The following is a 26,381-nucleotide window of genomic DNA, read 5'->3' on the forward strand; positions in this document are numbered from 1 at the left end:
GACACCTCTGAATGTGCATCTGTGTGGCATCTTGCTTTCAGGTATTCACAAGGGTGCCCCACCGAGGGAAATCAAATGCAAGGGATGACAACGGAAGCTCTTCACAATGGTTTGAAGCTTATTTATGCTGGAAGAAGAAATGAGAAATCAGTTGAGTAAAAGAGGGTTAATTAAAAGTAAAATTTGGGGGCATCTGGGTGGCTCAGTCAGTTGAGCCTCTGACTCTTGATTTCAGCTCAGGTCAAGATTTCATGGTTGGTGAGCTCGAGCCCCAGGGTTGTGCTCTGCACTGACAGCACGGGCACCTGCTTGGGATTCCCTCTCTCTTCCTCTCTCTCTGCCCTTCCCTCACTCATGCTTGGGCACTCTCTTACTCTCTCTCTCTCTCTTTCAAAATAAATAAATAAGCATATAAAAATAAATAAATAATAAAATTAAAATATCTTGAAAGACAAGATATTTCCCATTTCATTGTTTTCATGGTTGGCCCCTCACTTCCCACAGTGCTAGACCCTATAAATACAATTAGTTTTAAGTATGGCTCTATTTCTGCCATATATCAAAAGACTTCTTGACCTATCTACTCCCAATTCCCAGATTATTCCAAATACTTCAGAGAATAATCACTTGTCTCATAAACTGCCATTTTTTAACCACAATTATTTTGACATATTCATAGCCAAAATGCTATTCCCATCCCCTCATATACTAACAAAAATGTCTTCAGCTCATGAGGATCAACAAAATAGAGATGTGTGGGAAAAAGAGTATAAAGTTTAGTTACATTATTTTTTCTTTTGACAGAAAAATGTGGCAAGTAGGAATGTCCATTGAACAATTACATATTTCATTTTGCAGCCTTATCACAACATAAAGTTATGTGGGGATTTTGTAGCTTCCCATCAATTATAAAATACCAGAGCACTAGTAAGTTGACTACATGGTGCAATTATTGGCCTAATAAATCCAACAAATTTGTTCTTACATACCAAGAAGACATATCTCCAAAAATGTATGTGTGTATATATATTTCATCCAAAAAAGATATATTTGAGGCCATTCCATAATTTCACTTTATAAGAGTCTAAAGACCTGAAGATAAATCAGTTTATAATTACTGGTTCATCTTTAAAAATAGTATATTGCAGTAAATTGAATTTCCCACCAAACATTTGAAATTTCCCAATTCCCACATAGAAAGATAATGCAGTCACCATAATGTGTCAAATATTGTACTGAACATTTAAAAGCTAATAAACATAGCTTTTAAAATAATGTTGCTGAAAAGAATTTCTAGTTTAGTTCAGTAAATAAAAGAAATATCTATTTGAGATTCACTTATAAAAACCGACCCCAAGATATAATTCTGAAGCTTAAGAATTACTGTTCCCGATTTTATAACAACCTGAAGGCAACTCATCACATTACAACTCATATACTGTCTTAATAATAACTTATTGAATTTCACCATTTGTATTGAACTCTTCCATAATTCTATGACATTTATTTGGTCAAGTTATTAACTGAAATAAAAATTTACAAACAGAGCTGTTGTGTGATAGAGTATGTTTCCCAAGATGGTCAATTGCCTGCTTGGGGCGTGACCTTGCCTTTCTCCCATCAAGGGGGATGTCTATTTACTCTTGAACCTGAGTGGACAATGTAATGGTTCTGACCAATAAAATGAGGTAAAAATGACATTCTGAGAACTCCAAACCCAAGTCTGAAAAGTACTGGCAGCTTCCGATCCCAGCCTCATGGTACACTCAGCGTTAGGATACTCCCTCTCGGAACTCAGCTGCCACGCTGTGAGGAGACTAAGTCACATGGAGAGGCCATGTGTTGGCATTTCTATTATCAGCCCCAGCTGAGCTCCCTGCTGACGGCCAGCAGCATTTGCCAGCATGTGAGTGGGCCATCTGAACATCCAGCCCTATACAGCCTTCAGAGACGCCAGCCCTAGCTTCAAACTGACTGAAAACCAGAAGACACCAAATGAGAACCACCCAAGTAAGCTCAATAACTCATAGAACCATGAGAGAAAATAATAAACTGCGGTTTCAAGCCATTCCAGTTTTGGAGTGGTTATTCAGCAATATATAACCAGAACATAAAGTGCTACTTTACTCATCATATAGCATACCCCTGTCCCCCTTCCATCTGTTATGTGAAGACACAGGTGAAGGCAAGGAGAAAATTACCACATGGCCTAGAGATATTGGAGAAAGGAATATTTCATGTTTAACTTTACTGTTCTTAAAACTGGGTCCTATAGCCAAGTATTTGAAAATAATTTTGTCATAAACCATAGGTAAACTACCAGATACATTTATTGAAGAATTGTGTTAGAATTTAAATTGAATCTGCTTTAAATGTGCTTTGTTTTCCCCAAAATCATCCTCTTCCATGGACTGCTAAAGGTTGACTTATGATTTAAGTTCTTTTTTTACTGTTTCAAACACCTCTCCAGATAGTCCCCAAATTTCAGGATCAGCCACCACCAGAGAAGCATGTGATTTCTAGACTTTCCTCTTTGCTATGTGTCATTCCCTGGAATGGAAAGGAGGAAAAGAAACTGGTGCATTGGTCTCCCCAGTTTTATGTTCATGGCGGCAACCTCAGGTGATACCTGAATAAGATCTGGCCACCTAGTGGCAGCAATTCCCCTTGATGGGGTGGATCTCCTAAGGGATTCGTCTGCTTCCCCGATGGGTCACGGCTGCAACCACTCTGAGGCATTTCCCTCTTCTGCAGTAGGATCAGTTCCTTGGGATTGCAGCTACAGATAGCCTCTCCTGTAGCCAATTCTCATCCTGTGCCCTGAGAACAACTGCTGGGGTTTTTTTGTTTGTTTTGTTTTGTTTTGTTTTAAACTGTGGTCACATTAGAATTGGCTGGGAATCTTTTGAAACTCCCAATTCCAAGGGTGCATGTGTGACCAGTTACATGTGAATCTCTGGAAGTAGAACTCAGACACTAGTGTTTTTTAAGCTCCCAGGTGATTTGAATATGTAGCCGGGTCTGAGGACCACTGTCCTAGAACAATCTTAGTTCTATGAATAGTTTACTCAGCATTACCCTTTCAGTAGCATCACTAAATGGCAACTATTCACACATTCCTTGCTGGGCCACCAAAGAACAACTGTGGGGCAGGCACATGTTTTTTTCTAGGATCTTAGAAACTCTTCATGGAGTTAAAGTTAACTCATATTCAATGCCATGGTATGAGCTTTGGGAAAGCAAAAACCAGTTATATTTGACCCCTGCAGCCAGGAGAGTAAAGTCCACTCCTGGGAGGTGGGAAAGGCAAGGATGGAATAATCCTGAAAATAACTCATTTTACTATAATGTGCCTCATACACTAACAGAGCAGTTCTACAGGAGCACCAAGAAGGCACACTTTGAAAGAGTTTTTGGCGGCTCAATCAAGCAGAGGGAAATGCATAAACAGAGGCCCAAATTAAAGCCAGGAAGAGCACAGGTCAGGGAAGGTAGGCTGATCTGATAAGGCTCCTGGGCTTGGGGGTGGTGGAGAAAGTTTACATTATTCTATTTGCATTTTTTCCTGTACTGTTATTTTCATTTAAAAAAGTAATATGTGTTAACAGCATATAAATAAGAAAACAGATAGAAGCAGAAACCCAAATAAATATATGAAAGGAAGCTCAGTATGAGGAAAATACAAAACTGAACCTCAGTGAGATACCATTTCACACCCATCACATCAGCAAACAATCTGACAAGAAGAAGAACAGGAACTCTTCTATGCTGTAAGAATGTAAATAGGTATAAACACTCTGGAGAGATATTTGACAAGATGGGGAGAGTTGAAGGTACATACACCCCACAACCCATAAATTCCATTCTTTGGGATGTACTCTAGAGAAACTCTTACAAGTGAATACAAGGAGATAGATACAAGAATGTTTCCTGTGCTATTATTTATAAAAGTAAAAAATTAGAAGCAACCTAAAAGCCTATCAAGGGGAGAACAGGTGAACCAAATGCAGTATGTTTAAATATTATGCAAAAGTGAATAATATTTCTATTGTCTAATCACACTATTATTACACTATGAGTATCAGCTGGAATTAACCTAACAAGAAAAATGTTGAGGAAGAAAAGCAAGTTGCAGAAAATTAGATAACTGCTACCAGTTATCAATGAAGCTAAATAATACCATCTTTTCATCTGGGGACACATACAATCTAGCTATGACATAAAGAACAGTGCATAAATAAACATCGCATTCGGTGTGTTGGTAACAAGGAGATCTAGGAGAATGGAGGCACAGTGAGTTGGGGGGATGGGCTCAGAGAATACACACAACTTAAAACTGTATTTGCAATGTTTTATTTTTTAGCTTAATGGAAGGTACACATGCAATTTCATGTTACATATTTCATCATTCTGTATATACGAACTCTTGAATACTGCATTTATTTTTGAATGCAGAAAGGGAGTTGGTTAAGTGGAATATAGTACATAAAAGAGATCCAGTGATTAATGTGTGAGGTTTAAGCAGTTGAGGACAGAACTAAGAAGAAGCAGTCAGCAATGCTAATGCCACAGAGTGACACTCAACAGTGACAGAAGAGCAGAAGAGAATTAGGACAGAATCAGGATGAAACATTGTCTTGACTGAAGGTCTTGATCTTTCTTACTGAAGAGGAAGAACAAATAAAATGAAGACCATACTGTATTATTACATTTAATTTATACATATGGTATATATGTGTGTGGTGTTTAAACCAGTAGTGTGTTCTTACAAAAGTATACAGACAAGCAATTTTCAAACAAGCATCCTGAATCACCATACCCAATAATCATTATTCTTTACATTTCTGATTTTGTGTTCCTCATTCTAGACTTTTTCTTCCATAAATGCATATTAAAATATACAATTTGCCCAAAGAGGGATTATTGTGTCGATAGCCTTTGGTAGCATCATTTTTAACTTAAAGTATCACACATTCTCCTGTGCCTATAAATATAACAGATTTAAATCTTATAAATATGTCATGAAGGCAGTAGAAAGGATGGATTTAAGGAATTAAAATATGAAACTCTTTGGGACGCTATTAAAATAGGATGAACACCCAGTGCTCATCCCAACAGGTGCCCTCCTCAATGCCCATCACCCACTTTCCCCTCTCCCCCATCCTCCATCTTAACTAAAGGACTTCAGTGTAGGCCTCGTCTTGTCCTTATGAAAAATTCTTAAATTCACGTAGCAGAGCCACTTGTTTTCAAAGTACCTTAAAGTTCTGCAGGGAAGCAGAAGATTATTTACAGGATTTCAATTCAGTCTTGAGCAGGCATATATTCAGTCCTTTTTGTGCTCACCACACTCTACTACCTCATACTGTATTCACCTTGACTTCAGTTGTTTAGAATGTCTAACTCCTACTCCAGGGATCTCCTTTGCAAAAGTGATCAATTTGCCACATTGATCCAGTGAGTGATTTGATGTACATCGGTTTTTCCTCCCTCGAGTTCACCACTTGGGCTTCTGGCTTCAATTCTATGACATCACCTATTCTTAGATAGACTCTTCCACCTTTTTTCTTCTTCTTCCCGTAGGAAAGTTTTTTTTAAAGTTTACTTACTTATTTTGAGAGGGAGGAAGGGGCAGACAGAGAGGGCAAGAGAGAATCTCAAGTAGACTCCATGCTGTCAGCACAGAGCCTGACATGGGGCTTGAACTCATGAACGGTGAGATCATGACCTGAGCCAAAATCAAGAGTTGGACGCTTAACCGAATGAGTCACCCAGGTGCTCTGGCCCCAACACTTTAAAATTAAAAAAAATTTTTTTTGACTGTTTAGCCAGCAATTTATCCAGGCAATTTGAAAATAATACATGAAATCTATAGGAAAGAGAAAATCTTTCTGAAAAGGTTCAGATTCTAAAGGGCTAGGCAGAAGACAAGTCCCATGCGTGGCAATTTTGGAGGCACAAAATTAGTATTTAGAGTGGGGAAGAAGGATTTGAAGAGAAAGCAGCATGCAGAAAGATGGCACGAGAAACATCAAAGGTAAATCTTGTTTAATTTACAATGCCCAGTCCCATCTTACATTGCAAATAACATACCTATCATTAATTATAAAGTCTGATGTATATTACTTAAATCTCTTGGGCCAAAAGCTCAATTACCGTATTTCTAGGTGTATTTTAAACTGAATTCCTTGAAGATAGAAAAAATAGTCTTATGTAACATTATATCCCCAACCTTTAGTATAATTTCTGGCACATAAGAAACACAGAATGAGGGGCGCCTGGGTGGCGCAGTCGGTTGAGCGTCCGACTTCAGCCAGGTCACGATCTCGCGGTCCGTGAGTTCGAGCCCCGCGTCGGGCTCTGGGCTGATGGCTCAGAGCCTGGAGCCTGTTTCCGATTCTGTGTCTCCCTCTCTCTCTGCCCCTCCCCCGTTCATGCTCTGTCTCTCTCTGTCCCAAAAATAAATAAACGTTAAAAAAAAAATTAAAAAAAAAAAGAAACACAGAATGAATAAATATAAGAATATAAAAATAAGAGCAAACACTTGTATGTTGCTTATCATGTGCAGGGCATTATTTTAAATGCTTAAATTATATTAATTTATGTTAATTATTTACTTTCAAATCAAGAAGTGAATAGCTTTTCTACAAATTAATGAAAATCAGGGTTGATTTTAATTTTGACTTATCACCATAACCTAAATATTTTCTGGAGACTTGAAGAAATAATGGTGAAATTTTGGATATGATAGAAAATATTTAAATCAAGGATTCATAAATTGCTATATTGCTGTGTATTACTATAACCCTTTGGGTTTTCAATCTATAATGCCCCATTCTTTTTCTTGGAATTTTCCGAGGCTGAGCGCTTAACAGCCATATTTGTACATTGACCCCGCCCTCCTGGCTATGATCCAAGTTGACAAGTCAGGTACTTCTGGTAATTTGGAGCAGGAATTGAGAACCAGGGAGCAGTCCTGCGTGTGATTGGAATTGGAACACACACACTCAGGAGATGTGGCTTGGCAATATTCTGCCCTGTGAATAAAGAAATAGAAGAAGCCAACAGAGAGAGAAAGATGAGAGGAGAGAGGGGAGGAAGGGCAGAGCGTAGAAGGAGAAGAAAAGAAGAAGGAATGATCACAAAAGGGGAAAAGTGAAGCCAAGAGATCTGAGTTCTTAACAACATTTCAGTTTCTAGTTATAGTCCCTTCCTACCCTGGAGGTCTGGGAGACAATCTTATCTCCATTTAATAAATTGCTTTGTTTTGCTCAAACTGAATCAAGTTGTTTTCTGTTACTTTCAACCATAGAGTCCTAACCAATATAGTATGGTACTAAAATGTAACAGTATTTCCCAAATATAATCAACCAGAAAACATTCTCAAAATTATAAACTGTTAATGAAACCAACTGGAGAACATGAAAATTCAGGTACCAAACAGAATTTTAAAAGTCACCATCAGGGATGCCTGGGTGGCTCAGTTGGTTAAGAGTCTGACCTCAGCTCAGGTCATGATCTCATGGTTTGTGATTTCCAGGCCCATGGGGGCTCTGCACTAACAGTATGGAGCCTGCTTCAGATCCTTTATCTACCTCTCTCTCTGACTATCTCCTGCATGTTCTGTCTCTCTATCTCTCAAAAATGAATGAACGTCAAAAAAATAAAAATAAAAATCACCATCAGCCTGAGGAAACCATTTGAGAAAAGTTGATAAAGGCATAAAATGATCAGTAGAATATGATTATTTCCAAGTATCACCAAACCATTGAAGGTTTGGGGTATTGGAAATTCATGTAACACCAGGTAAAACAATTGAAAGTGGTAGTTTAATCACATAGAAAAGAAGGTGGTAATGAAATAGATCTGTATAACAAGTCATGATCATGGAGTGGTTTCATGGATTACAGAAAATATGGAAAACAATATTATTGGCTCAAAATAATATTGGGCACATTTAAGACCATGTTTGTCAATGGTTACTAAAGTAACATTTGTTATTGATCATAGCAAAGAAGGAAGTGTGAAATAATAATTGGGTCTGTGAAACAAAATAGTGAATATACATTTAGGTCTCATTCGTTGGAGAACATTTTCTTCTTTAAAATGACTGGAGTAAATGAGTAAATAGTAAATGCAACAAAGAAGCAGTAATTAAGTATCTAGGAATTTCTCAGCAAAGTGAAAATGGATTAATTGTGGGGAGAATGTATTGAGCTACAAAGAAGGACTATAACAGACGTTACTGTTTAAAAATACATTCCAAATGTAGTCATAAGACCATGTTCTGTTGCAATGATAGCATTGATGTTTGAGAACCTCTGGGCAAACACTACTGCCTAAAGCAGTGGATAAGATTAACTGGCTGAAGTTGTAGGAAATGCAAAAACAAAATAAAAGTAATTTCTCTATGTTTGCACTCTTCAAAGGGTGTTTTATCATGACATATATGCTAACATTTTAGATGTTTAACACTTTATGGCATATAGAATCATTACTATCATATTGTATAATTAGGTACTTTAAAAAGATTAAGTAAAAATAAGCAGTCGTATTTAAATTTGTAAAGAATTTTTATTGAAATTGTCTCAACTCTCCTAATTCTATTTCACATTATATAAAATTCTTTAACTGGTATATAAAGTCCATTTTTAAAAACATGTCTTAAACTAAATTCAAGATTGCAAAATGCATCTCCTTGTTTACAAACTTACAAACTCTATGGAGTTTGTGACTTGAACTCATCCTGAGATAAAGTCTCATATTGGGTGTAGATTTTTTTTTTTAAAGTTCCCGTAAGTGATCCCCAGTCCTGTCAAGAAAGACACACTACAGGGCACTGGGTGGCTCAGATGGTTGAGCGTCTCCTCTAGCTCTTTAGTTCAAGCCCCACATTGGGCTTTGTGCTGTCAGTGCGAAGCCTACTTTGGCTCCTCTGCCCCCTCTCCTGTCCCTCCCCCTGCTCACACAGGTGTGGTCTTTCAAAAATAAAAAAAATGACAAACACACACACAAAAAATCTCTATGGAGATTTTACTATCAAAACTTGGCAATGGCTTGGGACACCTAGGTGGCTCAGTTGGTTAAGTATCTGACTCTTGATTCTGGCTCAGGTCAAGATCTCCTGGTTTGTGAGTTTGAGCCCCATGCCAGGCTCTGTGCTGGCAGCGTGGAGCCTGCTTGGAATTCTCTCTCTCTCTATCTCTCTCTCTCTCTCTCTCTCTCTCCCCCCTGCTTGTGCTCTCTCTCTCTCTCTCTCTATCTCTCAGAAAAGAAAAGAAAAGAAAAGAAAGGAAAAGAAAAGGAAAGGATTTTTAAAAAGTTGGCACTGGTTTAATATGCAAAGTATGTATCAGCACTCACAACTGTGAATTGGAATTTACTTGTGTTCTCTTTGGCAGTTTTGTTATTTTTTGATGAACCCATCGTAGATCCATGATGAAAGAAGGGATTTTAAAAGACTAAAGTTGAAAATAGTTGAAAATATGAGTGTTGATGCTGAATATGACTTAATCAATTATGTAATTCATTTACATAAGAGGGTGAAATTAAAAATTTTCTGAACTGTTAACCCTATAAAAAATAAACACTCTACAAGAAACAAAAATGTTGGCAGATATAAATAAATTATTTTAAATGTGTATTGTATGAACTGTGATGAGAATGAATATATTCTGTCTCAAATCTTTGGTTTGGAGGTGATCACAAATTGTGGTATGAGATCATCCTAACTCAGATGGCCTTTGAAACACATATGCAAAAGAATTCTCTGAGAAAACATTCTAAATTTTGGTAGGCAAGAAGAATTCAAGAGTCCCCAAAACTTCTATGCATGTAAGAAAGAATGAAAATGCAAGAATCAGAGAAATTTTTGTAGTGCTGTTTTAATTGCAAAGGTCAGAGCTGGTAAAGTAATTGACAAACATGTTTCAATTCTACTGCCAAAAAATGGAGAGAGTGATTGAAAGAGAAAAATGGAATGTCATTGATTAATGATATTGACAATGACTTTTGCCCTGGGACACTGCCCATGGTCATGGTTGAACCTGACCTGTGTTATCTCAAGGGAGAATAGAGAGCTAAGTTATCAAATGTCTGCCTTCTTAAGTTGCCTCAGCATTAAGGAGATTTTTATGTTTATGGTGGCATCCATCCTTCTTCTCACCTTCTGAGCACCACTAACACACGCCATACGCACCTGGTCAGGGAAGGATGAGGAATAAAGGACCCCCTCAGGTGGAATCCTGGGATCGGAGAGGGCTGAGTTAATAAAATTCCATCAAAGATTATGAATCTAAGAGAAGAAGAGATTTGCTCTTTGCTCACTTTCAGTGGCCCTGGAGGAAAGGAAATCTCTTGCAGAGTTCTCTCAGCCTCTGACGCACAAGAGAGGCAAACACAGAGAACCAAAGAGCAATATATAGGCAGAGATTTCATCCTCGCTCCCCTGTGTATCCCTGATCCCAAGCACTGAATGTGCACAGTGTGCTACCAATAAATGTTAAATCAGGTTATGGAAAAAAGTAAGATGCACCAAGTGGTTGGAGTAAAGTTAAAACTAGTATCAAGGGGCGCCTGGGTGGCTCAGTCGGTTAAGCGTCCGACTTCAGCTCAGGTCACGATCTCACGTTCCGTGAGTTCGAGCCCCGCGTCAGGCTCCGGGCTGATGGCTCAGAGCCTGGAGCCTACTTCCGGTTCCGTGTCTCCCTCTCTCTCTCTGCCCCTCCCCCGTTCATGCTCTGTCTCTCTCTGTCTCAAAATAAATAAATGTTAAAAAAAAATTATAAAAAAAACTAATATCAAAACGTAGGCATATATTAGGATGCAATAGTTGAGTAATAGCATAGAAAAACATAATCAGAATGCTAATAAAAGGAGCAGAGCCTGGGTGGCTCAGTCATTGAAGTGTCCATCTCTTGATTTTGGCTCAGGTCATGATTTTATGGATCATGAGATCGAGCCCCACGTCGGGGCTCAGCACAGAGCCTGTTTGGGATTCTCTCTCTCCCTCTCTCTCTGCCCCTCCCTCTCCCCTTTCTCTCAAAATAAATAAATAAACATTTTTTTTTAAGGTAAAAGGAACCAGACTGACCATAAACTCCACAAGTGTAGAAAACATGTGTCTCTGTATCTGCATTGCCAGGTTCCGCTTGCCACATTGCCAATACTTACGTGTTTGTTGAATGCAAAAATGAATGACTGAACAAATAAGTGAAAGAATCAACAAATGAATAAAATTCAGAAGAAATCAGCATCCCCCCCCACCTGCGCCCACAACCACCACCAAGTGGTCCTTGGGGAGATGACTGGTCCTTCCCACCTGGAAGAACATAGGACATTTACTTTCTGGAGTTGTTAAAGACAAAGAATTCCAGGAACCACTGAAGGAGTGGCTGATTTACCATACCAAAAATAAAGGATGAAATATCAGAACACTGGGAGTAAAGTATAGATTTTAGAACTTACCTGCAGAGGAAAAATACAGGTCGAATATAAAAAATAGGAATAGAAACATGACAGACTTCTCAGTAGCAATCCTGGATCACAATGGGGCCTTTTTTTTTTTTTTTTTTTCAATTCTGAGGGTATATGATTTCCAATAGAGCATTATATTAAAAAAACAAACGGGGCTCCTGGGTGGCTCAGTCGGTTGGGCTGCCAACTTCGGCTCAAGTCATGATCTCACGGTCTGTGGGTTTGAGCCCTGCGTCAGGCTCTGTGCAGGCAGCTCAGAGCCTGGAGCCTGTTTCCGATTCCGTGTCTCCCTCTCTCTCTGCCCCTTCCCTGCTTGCTCTCTGTCTCTCTCAAATAATAAACATTAAAAAAATTAAAGAAAAAGAACAACAAACAATTCTTGGGGCACCTGGATGTCTCAGTCAGTTAAGCAACAGACTTCATCTCAGGCAATGACCTTACGGTTTGTGAGTTCAAGCCCCGCATAGGGCTCTGTGCCTGGAGCCTGCTTCATATTCTGTATCTCCCTCTCTCTGCCCCTCCCCTGCTCATATTTTGTCTCTCTCTCTTTCTCTTTTTCTTTCTCTCTCTTTCAGAAATAAATAAACTTAAAAAAAACAATTCTCAAATATAAGAGTGAATTCAACAGTATAGATGATCACAAAAAATTCATATCCTATACACTCGCCTCTTGGAAACTGCTGAAGGAGGTAAATCAAGAATGAAAGATGGAATTCCAGGCAAGAGAGGGACAAAAGGACCTCTGGGTGACAGACATGTAGCAGGACCAGAGAATGAATACTTCTGATTGGAGCATGAGACCAGGAGGTCCCTCAAAGGACGCCACCAAGAAAACGGAGATAAACAATTATCGGGTGTGTTTGATCATATAGACAAGAGTTCAGTAGCTCCAGATGATTTGAGAACAAGTTAGTGATGAACAATGTGAACCTAAACAAGCAAAAAACAAACAAACAGGAAAATGTACAAGAACATAACTATGAGCAATATGTATATAGCCATACTAGTGAAAACATGTACTGATTCTAGCCCAAACCGTGGTATAACCATATTTGAGAGGTGGGATGGAGAACAAATATGCATTGGTGGGGAGTGTAGAAGATAGCTAACCTCATAATGGCAAGTCAATAATGTCTGAATTTTAAATATTTTAAATAGCTGTCTTAGCATATTATTCAGAAAAATGGAAGAAAATAGATGACAGAGCTATGAGATGTGAACATGGATGCCTCTGATAAAGGGGAATTGACTATGGGTATGAGTGAGCTGAGGACTGCTGCTTTTGGTGATCAACCTTATAATACAATTGGACTTTTTACACCAGGCATGAATTAATGGGATAAGATAAAAATCAACTTAAAAACTATCAATTTATTCAAAAAAGCTATAAATAATGGAAGGATATAGCAAGTTCCTACATGGGGAGAACAAGCACAGTAAAGATAATGAATCTCAAGTTAAGAAAGAAGAAAAATGGGCCAAAAGATGAGAGAATCCATCCTCACAAATAGTGTAGTGACTATTAAAATGGTACGCCTTCGATCTCCCCTATAAAATGAACAAAGATTACAAAAGCTGAGTGTTGGCAAAGGGGTAGGAACACAGGATCCACTGAACACAACCTGAAGTGATCATGGCACATTCTCCAGGCAAACCCACATGGAGGAATCTATCTGGGGGAAGTCACCACAAGTGTATATGTGAATATTTATTTACTAGGATGCTCGTGGAGGTGTTATCTTTATCAGAGACAAATGGAAACATGAAAAATACAGGAACATGATTAAATTAGCTATAGCCTGCTTCCAAGATAACACTTACATAATCATTAAACTAACTTTTTTTTTTTTAAGTTTTTAAAGCCAAAAGAAAATGCTGGGGTGTGTGGGTGGCTTGGTTAGTTAAGCATCTGACCCTTGATTTTGGCTCAGGTCATGATCTCACAGTGAATTCTAGCCCAGAGTTGGGCTCTGCACTGTCAGTGCAGAGCCTGCTTGGGATTCTCTCTCTCTCCCCCTCTCTCTGCCCTCTACTCTGCTCCTACTCTCTGTCTGTCTCAAAATAAATAAATAAACTTTAAAAAAAAGAAAAAAGAAAATGCTTATAATATGTTAAATATAATCTCTGGATAAGAGTTAAATTTATAGTCCTCTTCCAGTTACATCTAACACACACGTACTCATACACAGAAGAAAATCTAGAAGAAATATGGCAAAATATTAACAAGTACTATCCTATAAAATTGCGGGAATATGGGTTTTTTCGCACTTTCTTCTTTATACTTTGTATCATTTTCTAGGCTTTCTACAGTTGATGTGCACAACCTGTAAAATTAGGCCTAAACAGGCATTATGTCCTTGTTTTTATGGAAAATGTTTATGTTTGTGTGTTTGTTTGTTTTTAACAAGATAGCTTCTATATGGATATCTATGGGCAGGGAAAGATGAAACCATCTGAAAAAAGAGAAAATTAAGACTGCCCAGTCTGATAAAAGATATGGACATCACTTTTCCTAACACAGATTAAAAATCTGTCACAGAGAAAAGATATAACAGTAACGGGGGCACTTCCACTATGAAGACATCTGCTAGAAATCTCATTATACTAAAAAGCTGAGCATCAGACAGAGTCTTGACTTGTCTTACTAACAATTTCATCTCTCAGAAGGTGGAGGCAACAAGTGTGCCCACCACTCAACTGACCAGGAAGAAATAAGTGGTTGGCACCGGGCAGTGCAAAGAAAGGTAGCCATGGACTTTGCAGTCACGTGGATTCATACCTGCCTGAAAACACACCTAAAATGCATGAATTGGTGTCTATGGAGATTTTGAAGTGAAAAAAAATTGTAAGTTCAATGACAGTGGTTGACCACACATTCAACATGTACTCAAATTCTAAATAACAGAGAGAGGAGGGGAGAAGAGTGTTTATTTTGTTTTTTTTTTTTTTTATTTTTTTTCAACGTTTATTTATTTTTGGGACAGAGAGAGACAGAGCATGAACGGGGGAGGGGCAGAGAGAGAGGGAGACACAGAATCGGAAACAGGCTCCAGGTTCTGAGCCATCAGCCCAGAGCCTGACGCAGGGCTCGAACTCACGGACCGCGAGATTGTGACCTGGCTGAAGTCGGACGCTTAACCGACTGCGCCACCCAGGCGCCCCAAGAGTGTTTATTTTGAACCCTTCACATCTTCGAATCAAGAATTTCACTTTGGAAAGGCCTACGCAAGATATTTCTCAAAAATTACAAAAACACGTACAAAGAGATGTTTGCAACAGCATTATTGGTCATTGCAACAAAACATGAAAAGCACTTAAGTGGCCTCTCAAAAGTCGGCATATACACTCCACAGAGCATTATGCAATCATGATGGTAGTTAGGAAGAATTTATTATAACATAGAAATGCAGGGCACATGGCCGGCCCGGTCAGTTAAGCATTGGACTCTTGCTTTCAGCTCAGGTCATGATTTCACAGTTCATGAGACGGAGCCCTCTCTCAGGCTCTGAATCTGACTCTGCGATGGGCTCTGCACTGACAGAGACGAGCCTGCTTGGGGTTCTCTCTCCCTCTCTCTCTGCCCCTCCCCTGCTTGTTGTCTCTCTCTCTCTCAAAATAAATAAATAAACATTTTCAAAAAAATCAAATGCTTTCAACAACTTAATATGAACTAAAAAAATGAAGATACAAACTTTTACTGATTCTATTATGTACTCAAAAATATAAATGTATATACATAAATATTTTATTCCCTGCTTCAACAAAGTTTGAATACATGCCCATTAATATAGTCCAGGTACTAATCTAGGCACAAAATGAGTGCTGAACACAAGAAATAAAAATCCTGCCCCCAAAGAGTTTTCTTTCTGGTAGGACGAGACATAAAATATTTAGAGAACTTATTTTTGCTTAGAGAAACTATGGGTGTTATAGGAGTGACTTTTTAAAATTCTTTCTCTCTACTTATGAAGTGTCCTATAGTGAACATATATTACATTTATAATGGAAATATAAAATATTATTTTAAAATTAGCTGAAATGCATACATATTTAATAAAAGTGTTATATCTTGGTTTAATAATGTCCTAATCAAGGAAGGTAATACATTCCTTTATGTGTTTTTCAGATTACACCTGAATATTACACACACTCCTATACACCTCATTTGAATTAGGATATTAACAGTCAAGAATGCATTCAGAAAAGAATGACTTGAATGATAGGAAGTCTGAGGTTTATGTCAAAAGTGACAGAGCTGAGGTAAGTGGAACATTTAGACTAAAAAGAGACAAAAACAAACATAAAAGGTGCAGTGGGAAGAAAAAGGGAAAATCTGAGGTTAATTCTTATTCCACCATTCCCAATAAACCTCAGAAAATCACTCCCAGAAAATCATTCCATCCCTCTGATTCCAGGAGTGTGTGTGCGTGTGTGTGTGTGCGCGTGTGCGTGTGTGGGTGTGTATATGTGCACACACTCACATGCTGGTGAAGAATGGAGATAGCATCTCCTCTATCTGTCCTTAAGCATAGTTAAGAGGCTAAAGACCAGAGGAAAAAAAAAAAAGGTAAAAAAAATCATATCTTTGAAAGCACATGCTAATTAAGAGGGGAAAAAGCATTTAATACAGATTTTTAAAAATTATTTTTTAATGTTTATTTCTTTTTGAGAGAAAGAGAGACAGAATGGCAGCAGGGGAGGAGCAGAGAAAAGGGGAGACACAGAATCCGAAGCAGGCTCCAAGCTCTGAGCTGTCAGTAGAGAGCCCAACACAGGGCTCAAACTCATAGACTGTGAGATCATGACCTAAGCCACAGACGCTTAACTGACTGAGCCACCCAGGTGCACCTAATATAGAATTTCTTATCAAGAAAAACTGTTTCTGTAATACAATATACAGCCACTATTAAATTTTTATATAAATCCTACACATGGTCTGTAAACATATTCATACATATGTGAGTATGTTTATATAACTTTTAACCAAAACAGGATCACAACTTATACAATGTTTGATAATCTGGCTTTAAAACTTGAATGACTGCGTGTATTGTTCTGAAAAATAAAATTTAGAATAATGGGTCAAATATTGGACTCAGTCTGAGGCGTACAGCAGTAAAACAGAATCTATCGCACGTACGCACAAATCTCCCACTGTCTGTGCAATTTCCAGGCAGTTACTAAAGGACCATCTGATGTGGATGGACATTTTGGCAGGAGCTCCCTGGGGAGGTTGGACTAGAAAACTCTCAACCCTTTTCCATTCTAAGACTCAATGATTTTATTTTGATTCCATAAATTGTCCACTGGGGCCTAGACATGGTGCAAGGAAGAAAAGTAACATTTATTGAGACTACTTTGACCTTTGAGCTTTGCATTGACACATTATCTCATCTGATGCTAACAAGCCCACGAAGTAATTATATTCTATAGCTGAGGAATATAAGAATCACAAAAACTGAGCAATCAGTCCAACGACAAATAACCTTTGAGCCACAGAATCGGGGTTTAAACCCTTGTTTCCAGAAAGGGCTTGCTGTTTATCTTACAACAGTTCTGGGGAGATGCCTAAGGGGCTGCTTCAGGGACCAGAGGGCAGATCTGAGAAAGCATTGTTCTGGGACAAACACTTGGCTTTAATTACAACAGCCCTGGGGTATCTCTCATCTATCAGAGTTCATTTGAATCAGTGATCCCACTGATTAAAAAGAAAATGTTTACAAAACACTGTATTCCACAAAACACTGTATTTCACCATGTGTCTTTCCCTGTGTTTTTCAGGGAAGCCTGGGCTCCTGCAATTCTGCCCACATCTAGGAAGTCAAGAGACTGAAACCAGTGGTCGCACAAATAAAGCTGAGACTCATCCTAGGTGGTCCAGACCATGTCCTGGCAGCTCGAGGGTGCCTGGGGCGCCAATGAGTTCAAGAGAAGCAGGCAGACAGTGACCAAGTACAGACCGAAACCACCTCCAACACTGACCAAGAGAATCTCATTACCCTTGCAGGCAGGTACGTGACCTCTCACCCTATAGCTACTTTCCTGAAAACTGAGATGTTGCCCCTTTGCCCACTGCTCTTCTCATTCTAAATTTCTTTGAATGAACTCCTCCTCTCTCATGATTTTTTTTTACTTAAAATCTCCAAATGTGTACCTGAAGCCCTGACATCTATTTGGAACTTTAGACCTCTGTATCCAGTTCCTTGCTTTTGTCGCCCTTAGGCACCTTGCATGCGGTTCATCTAATATGCCTTCTTGTCTGGGCCTTAAATCTCTCTCTTGTCCTCAAGTATTTCCCATCTCTGTAAGGCAGAATCACAAGACATCCTGAGATATCCCCACTCTCCTCCCAATATCCAGCCAACTACTAAGGTCTACCAGTTTTGCCTTCTAAATTTTTCTGAGATCCACCTTCCCATTTTTATTGCTGGTGACTTGAGCCCTCATCATTTGTCACCTGCACTAGCTTGAGTGTTCCTCACCTAGATTGCACAGGGTCAGATTTCCACCCTGTGCCCTGCATAGACCTATGTGCTAGAGATGCCTTACATGGGTCCAGCTCCTATCTTTTCCAGATCAATTCCATAACTCACTTCTCTTTGCCATCATTTCCAAATAATTTCCCAAAAATCTCAAGTTGGCTTAGTGGCCCTTCTGTACGCATCCAAAGTACTTTGTGTATCACTCCGGCATGGTATGCATAAAGTTATATTGGAGACTTTTGGTGATGTTTGTTTTGGGGACAGAAACTGGATTTTTCATCTTTGTATCTAAAGTGTCTAGATAATGACTAGATTCTCAATAAAATGATATGAACATGAACTAAACTGACACATAAAAGAAAGCAAAAGTTGTTGGATGAATATTGGAAGCAGGAGCAGAGTCCCAGAACTACTGATACTTTCTTCTCACCTCAGGCACAGGGAGGTGAGCTCTCCTGGGAACTCCCATATTCAACTTCATTCAGTAGACTTTTATTGGGTACCTTACAGATGTTACAAATACAGCATGAGAAGACCCAGTCCCTGTGGTTAGGAGCAAAACTTTGAAAGGCTGCTTTCTGTCCCCATTTGTTATCTATGTTTTGTATTAAGTCAGCTTTGCATTGTGCCTGGGCTGTGAGCAGTCTATTCTGAGATCATTGCCAGCAGTAACCACCCACCCTGCCAAGGGAAATGACTCATATCAGGACCCATCCACTCCTGTACGTTGATCCTAAAATGTTCTTATGCTGTACTTTTAGTTTATATTCCATGAGCCAATAATGGGGGTGAGGGGTACTAGCTTATTTTCTTTCTCCTTCTTTTCCTAACTTGTGCTCTCCGGGGGTAAAAATTTATCTTAATTTAGTAATTTATGATAAAAAAAATTAAGGCATATATTTTGATATTCTGGTGCCAAACATATGCTTGAGCCAGTAGTACCCCTGAAATCATTTGTGTAGTCTTATTCTTACCCACAATACTGAAAGGTAAGTGGTAGAAAGTGCTAGAACCATGGATAACCAACACCCCATCTTTCCTGCCATTCAAATCTCAAGCTTGGGACAAGGTTAATGATAGGTTGAAAGGGAAAGCTCACAACTAAGGAGAAATCTACACCTGCTCTGCTTAAGTGTTTCAAATAGTTTTTCCTCTAGTTCAGAAAGTGTTGTATGTCAGAGAAGTCCATGTAGCCATATAACTGTTACCTGTAATAATTGAGATTACGAACACATGATTTACACAGTGATTTTAAAGTGAATTTGGTGAAAATAACAATTTTTATTCTCTTGTATAAAACGTCCTCCAAATGAACATATTTAACCAAAAGAGGTTTAAATAGTAAAGACTGGTTTAACTGTGGAGTGATTCTTAAAGGCTACACTCAGCTAAGCATTGGTTCCCAGGTTTGTTACAATTCAGAAAATCTGGGGCACTTCTTTTAAAAGGTTTCCCCTAAGCCCCTACGATGGGGAAATGGTATGCCTGGGGTGCAGTCTTGGAATCTATATTTATTTGATAAACACTTGGGTGATGCTAAAGAAGCTAGTGTTTAGAGATACCCTTAAATACAGAGAATAAAGTCTTTCCAAACAAGTTTGTGAAATTAACTTAAATATTGGTTCATGTGAAACAAGAATGGAACACTTTATATTTTAGAATTATAATGTGGGATCTCAATTCATGCACCAAGGAGTCCAAGACTATTGTTTTACATAAAAACTTATTTTCTAGCTCCTAGCCCCCTTCTGCTTAGATCTTGAAGACTTAACATCAGCCCTTCCTGGAATCCTTCCAGGGTGGTGGACCAGTTCTAGGTTTTTACACAGGATCAAGGATGGAAGAAAGAGGTCCTCTGGCTACAGTCATCAGTCCAGGTCTTTAGGTCTGGCCACGTGGCCCTGTACCTCTCAGAGCCCTTTGCTGCTTCTTTTGAAGTATTATGGAGGCAGGAAGACATTTTATGGCTGTGTGTGGTCCCCTCTGTCTATATTATTACTATACAGTTATTTCCTTCTTGGGGTCTTATCACCCTGTCCCATCTCCTCCCCCAGATTTGTTTTCAATAAGCAGGGCCTCACTGCCCCTCTGTCTTCAGGAGAGGTCCACAAGCCTCTCTCTTCTCCACTTTCAATATCAGTTTTTCTAGACTAGATAAAGTCTTTCACACTTCAAGTTTTGCCAAGACGGGGGCTTGTGCTATAAAATCCTAAACCCATACCCCCATTCAAACACAGTCCAGTCCAGGGCTTCTGGGAACCCAAGTCAGCAACAGCAGTGTTTATACTCACCCTCTACCTCTCTTACGAGGCAGCAAGTTAGGTTAGAATGTGAGGAAGGGAAAGGAAAATCTAGGAGAAAAAGTGCATGTCATCAAATGTTATCAAAGCCACAATTAAATTTAAATTAAATTAAATTAAATTATACATTGTATAATTTCCTAGTGGTATCTGATATTCACAGGTATTTTAGAAAAGATGTCATTCCCATTTGATGAAACCTATTTCACCAAATTTGAAACATAACTTTATAGTGTTGGATCATTTTGTTGAAAGGATCAAAAACTCCTAGGTCAAGTAAAAGGAAGTTATTTGAAGGCATTATTGGGTATTATTGAGGGTATTATTAAGAAAGGGCAAAAAAGCAAGGTAGAAGCTTGGGCATGGGAAGGCTGGAACTGTAAGTCAAGAATTATGATCCCTCTTTTCTCTTATAACGTATAGGGTCTCTCATGTTTGGTTTCCCTGCATATGTCTCTACTATTCTGATTTCTCTAAAACTGGCTTATTCTGTTTCTGTGTAGATTCCATAACTTGAAAATGGTTTTAATGTTGCATTGTATTGGCATCAACCTTGGCTTATCATGAATCTTCACATTAAACCCTTACCTTTGTTCATAAGCCCCACAGTGCCACCATCCCGAATGATCACAAGAGAGAATCAAAATACTTCCATTCTGGTCATTCCATTCCATTCATATCCAATCAACTGTACCCCAGGGATGGCCACTTGCCTTGTGCATCTACTTCTGGATGCTGTGAGTAGAATGGGTTCTCTGTAAAAAGGTACAGGATGTTATGATGATGTGGCTACTCAAATTCAAATCTCCATCATTCCTTAATTCTGAAAACAATTATCTGTCAACTTTAAACCTTCTATATGCTATAAGGTTTCACTTTGCCCACAAAATATGATTATATCTTTTATTACGTTGGTAATGTTATAATTAATGATAATTAATTTCAAGATGGAATATCATCTCTAAGTTTATACCAATCCTAGATATATAAACTTGACTTCAGAAACCAACAAACCAGCCAGACAAAAAATAAAAAATACAATAGAGTTAAACACTCTCAATTCCAGATCTCTATTTTAGAGTCGTAAAACATTTTTTTTGTCAAACCAAAAGCCTCTCTACGGTTGAAAGTAAGAGACAATATTAGTTAATGTTTATAAGTGCCAAATAAATTTTATTTTAATTTTTATATCTTTCAGGTGACAATCCAGCCATCTATAAATTATTTTTCATCACAAATTTTCTAAAAGCAAAGGTAACTTAAATGTATTTTAAAAGGCCTCTGACACTAGGTGGCACCAAATAGCCACAATTCATAGACTATCCTAAAACCAAAGGCGGGCTATCTAAGAACTATCATTCTTTCTTTGCTTCTAATTTATAAAAATTAAAAACAAATTATTTGTTCTTTTTTTAGAAAAAGCAGGAAAAACTAAATTTTTTTCTAAATAAATAAAATTTACTATGATTCCTTTTTAATAAGTTGAAATGTATTCATTCATGTAGCCTATTAATAAATTCATGGTAACATTATTCATTGGATTTCAAAATATGGTGTTGTGTTCTTCTACTAAATGATTGCAGAATTAGAAATACTCATTTTTTATTTTGTTTTAAAATATGTAAGATGGCCCATTCTAGACATGTGTGCGTGTGTGTGTGTGTGTGTGTGTGTGTTTAAGATCTAGTTTTGCTGAATGTAATCCCTGTCATTACAGAATGTGCCTTTATTTTAATAGTGATGTTCTCAGTCTAAGGATGCATTTGGATTATGATATAGGTGCTGTGGCAAGAGATGCTCCTCCCCACCTACACTTGTAAATTTCCCTCTATAATACAGGGCTCACCACACTACTTTAGGTTTTTGTCACCTCAAGGTTTGACTACTGCCATGTCCTCTACCTTGGTTGACAGAGGAAAAGCCCTGGAATATTCAGCTAGTACAGAATGTGACAGCTTGTCTGTTTAGCAATGCCAACCACACAGAGCACATTATACGGATGCTCCGTGCATAGCTCTGGCTTCCAACAGTCATTCTAGGTGTTCATTTTAATTTATAAAGCTCTCCATGGCCTAGGACTTGTAAGTAAGTTATATGACGTCCTCATTCCCTAGCCTGGCAGTTAAAGGAATTTACTAGGTTGTCCCAGATGGGATGATGAGCTCAAAGTTAGAAGTCCTGGACTCTACTACTCAATCTCATTTTCTGGCTTGAAAAGAACTCATTCTGCCGTTCTTCATGATCAGAATTTTTTGAAAATGTGGTTCCTTAATTTAGATTGTATAAATTGTGTTTACTTGTGTAGGAAGGAGACAGGGACTAGCAGAACACAGGGTCATTTCAGTTTTCTCTGCTGATGGAAATATTCTAGCAGTAGGTGTCTATTACAAAAATTACGTGAAAAATGAAATTAACAGAATAGCATAAAACCAGTTTAAATGTACCATAGTTCTTTCTGATTGTCATTCAGCAAAGGTTTGTTGAATGTTGAGTATGATTAAGTTAAGAGATTGCAAGACACTGAGGCAGTTATATAAAACTACAGTTAAGTGGATAATTGTAACAAATATAAACAATAGGATTGAATGACAAGTTTTTTATTGGAATTACACAGTATGTTTCCAAATAAGTTTTTGCTTTGGTAGAATATAAAATAAAGAAAAATGTAAATGCCTCAAGATAATAAACTTGCCTATATTTCAAGCAACTAAAAAACCTGGTAACTAAATTCAGTATGGATAAGTAAAAATAAATTATCTTGAATATTTTTAACACATAATACATACATATTGTGTGTGCGTAATTTTCTCAATCAGCAACTACTGATTAGAAGAAAATAAGGGCTTAGCAGGTGTTCTATTTCAAATCTGTGCCTTTTTCAGGGGCATGCATTTCAAATTTCTTCTACATCCTGAAAAAGAAAAGCAGGTCAATTAGGGTATATTCTCCCGATCAGAATCTAGCATATCTGGGGAAGATTCATGATTTCCTACTTTTAAACATTAGTTAATTAAAAGGCTCTATCTACATTTACCATTTAAAAAAAAAGGTTTTAAAATAATGGCTGGGGAAACAGCAGTAAGAGAAATGAAATGTTAATATGTACACACTTCCTTTAATTATACTAGAGCTATGTTTTCTTTAATCAGTGGTAGTGACAGTAAACAGATATTTTTACTGCCAGTGAGAATGACTTTTACAAAGGTTAGAACTTTAAGATGGAAAGAAATTTTTGCATAAACAAAAGCAATGTTTATTTTAATAAATTTCGATTATTAAGTCTTTTAAGTTACTGTCCTACAAAAGAAGTCTACACCTACTCTAAAGCCCCTTCTGTTTCACCTGCTTCTATCATCTCTCCTTTCACTGTCTGTCATTACTTGTATTTTTCTCTTTTCTGAATCAAAAATAGCTTTCTATTTGGTTTCCTGATTTTCTTCAGCCAGAATGTCTTTCAGCAACTGCTTTTCCAGGAGTGATGGAAATGTACCCACAAGATACATCCTTGAACACTTCTGCCTCACGTTTGTTAGGGTTGCCCAGCTGATAGAGAGACTGTTAGGCTTCAGTTTGGACGTCGTCTGTTTCCACATAAAGCTGACACAGAAAAACTGATAATGAGTTTTCTTTTTCAACATAACTTTGGCTTTTCGGGGTCTTTTCTGGTTCTATACAAATTTTAGGATTGTTTGCTCTAGTTCTGTGAAGAATGCTGGTGTTAACAAGCATTCGTTTCAATGGCCACTGACCCCTCTCTAGAGCTACGTTATTAGAGATAATGTATTGCATGTGTATAAAAATGCAGGAAGCAACTGATGAAATTTGTTCTGTTGCAAAGTCTGTAGTCCCAGAAGCAAACCGTATACTTTACTACTATATTATACCTATAATGTGTAGAACTGCCTGATACTAAGACAGCTGCTAAAAGGCAGAGGGGGAATTTCACAAAAACATCATCTTGAATACATCACTTTCACATAGCCAAATATCTGTGCACTGTTGTTGACCCACTACAAAAATAACATGGATTTTGATTGAAAACATATCATTAAAAACATATCCAGAGATGGTTAAAGCAAATCCTCTTGGTTTTGTTTCATAAACTTCATTTCCAAGAATAATGGCTAATATTTTTAGAAAATTTACTCAATGTATCAGAAACCAGACTGAGCATCTTACCTCCGTTATCTATTATTATTTGTAAGATGCTATCAGTTGGGATTTATTACATACACAAATGTTGGCCAGCTCACACAGCTGAACTGTCTTAGATTTTAACCCAGACATTCAGATAAGAGAGGCTGTGTTTTAAATCATTTCAAGATAGAGTTCTGTATTTAATAGCATAGCTTTCATACCAGTAATTAAGGTTTTTAACCAACAGGTAAAGCCTTATTTTTCATATTATTATTGTTCATCACTATGAAAACCTCTTTTTACTGACTTCATTTTCATTTCATCTTAACTATTCCTTTTCTTTATGCAACAATTCATGAATATATCCTTATTGGAGAATATTTAAGCAGCAGGTATGAAAGATCAAAGTCCCTCTCACTTCTCCAGTCTGAGTTCCCATTTGAAAGCCAACATATGTCAAAATTCTGTTGTACGCCCTTTCAATCCTGTTGCTGAGAACTAACACACATACATATAGAAATATTTTCTGAAAACCCAATTGTACTTTGCCCATTTCTCCTAGTACCCCTTCGATCACTGAACATACATACATACCCATTCACAATAGAAATACCATTTTCATGTATTCTTAATTATACTATACCCAGTCTTCCAATATTATTTTTAATAACTATGTCTTACATCTTCCTTGGGAATCTTCCACATTTTTTTCAGCTGTTTCTAACATTTCATCATTCAGACGCAACACATTTCAAATTCCTTACCTACTCAACAAACATATAGGGTGTCTTCACTTTTATTTTTCTATTATAAATCAGAAAGTGACATTCTAATACATATTACTACTGTACACACAAGTGGGTCTTTGTTTCAAATATATTCATAGGGGGTGTCTGGGTGGCTCAGTTGGTTGAGTGTCTGACTCTTGATTTTGACTCAGGTCATGATCCCAGAGTTGTGGGATCAAGCCCTGCGTCAGCCTCCAGTCTGCTTGAGATTCTCTCTCTCACCCTCTGCCTCTCTCCCCTACTTGTGTTTTCTCTCTCTCTCTCTAAAATAAAAATAAAATAAAAGAATAAAATAAAATAAAATAAAATAAAATAAAATAGATTCCTAGAATGTTGGCCTAAGAGTATGTATATATATTTACTATACATATGTATATTTGTATAATATATATATTATAATTTGTATTATGCATACATTAAGTTAAGAGGTTAAAGTAAAAATACAGACTTCCAGCTCATCTTTAAAATCAGAAGATCTGGCACAACCAAGTCTATATTCCTTAGTGGAATGATGTCAGCACACTTACATAAGGCAGGGCTATACCACCTACACGGAGTGTGCCTTCCCCCATCTGCCCTGAGATGGACTGAGTTTCTCAATTCTATTTCCTCCAAAGCCCTGAGACAGTTTGACCACTGAATTGACTACTCCTTAGCATATAAAATTTTAATCTAATATTTTTAAACTAAAATTTCAACTTTTATTTGCTTTCTCCATTAATCCAATGGGTCACCAAGCTCATTTAATTTGCAAAAGTGGAAAACATGGTATCATCAGATGATTCCTTCAAAGAATATATATACTTTTTAAAAATTTTTTTTAATGCTTTTTATTTATTTTTGAGAAAGAGAGAGAGCATGAGCAGGGAAGGAACAGAGGCTCCAGGTTCTGAGTAGGCTCCAGGTTCTGAGCTGTCAGCACAGAGCCCAATGCTGGGCTCAGACTCTTGAACCAAGAGATCATGACCCAAGCCAAAGCTGGACTCTTAACAGACTGAGCCACCCAGGCGTCCCAAGAATATATATGCTTAATCAATAGTTTAGAGCCACTTCTTTTGGGTTTTTCTGATGATACAAATTGTTTTGATGTATGACCAATATTTTATTGGGAACTTTTATTTCTATATATAACAAATGAATCAATTAATACCAGATTCAACTGAAGATATTTGAATTAGACATTTTCACTGAAGTCGATG

General features: G+C 37.7%; 1 long non-coding RNA gene across 4 annotated transcripts in view; it reads left to right on the forward strand.

Moving 5' to 3' along the window:
* LOC123606735 overlaps positions 1-26,381 on the forward strand; it is a 31,220-nt gene continuing 4,839 nt past the window's right edge. The window contains exons 1-5 of one of the 4 annotated variants that reach the window (XR_006716477.1): positions 1-150; positions 1,862-2,010; positions 14,140-14,320; positions 15,602-15,735; positions 17,257-17,486. This is a non-coding gene — a long non-coding RNA (uncharacterized LOC123606735). Of the gene's footprint in view, positions 151-1,861; positions 2,011-14,139; positions 14,321-15,601; positions 15,736-17,256; positions 17,487-20,858; positions 20,995-26,381 lie in introns of all 4 variants that reach the window. The other 3 variants (XR_006716475.1, XR_006716474.1, XR_006716476.1) reach the window with 3 other exon arrangements.

Source organism: Leopardus geoffroyi, chromosome A2, assembly GCF_018350155.1.
Source record: "Leopardus geoffroyi isolate Oge1 chromosome A2, O.geoffroyi_Oge1_pat1.0, whole genome shotgun sequence".
Taxonomy (NCBI): Eukaryota; Metazoa; Chordata; class Mammalia; order Carnivora; family Felidae; genus Leopardus; species Leopardus geoffroyi.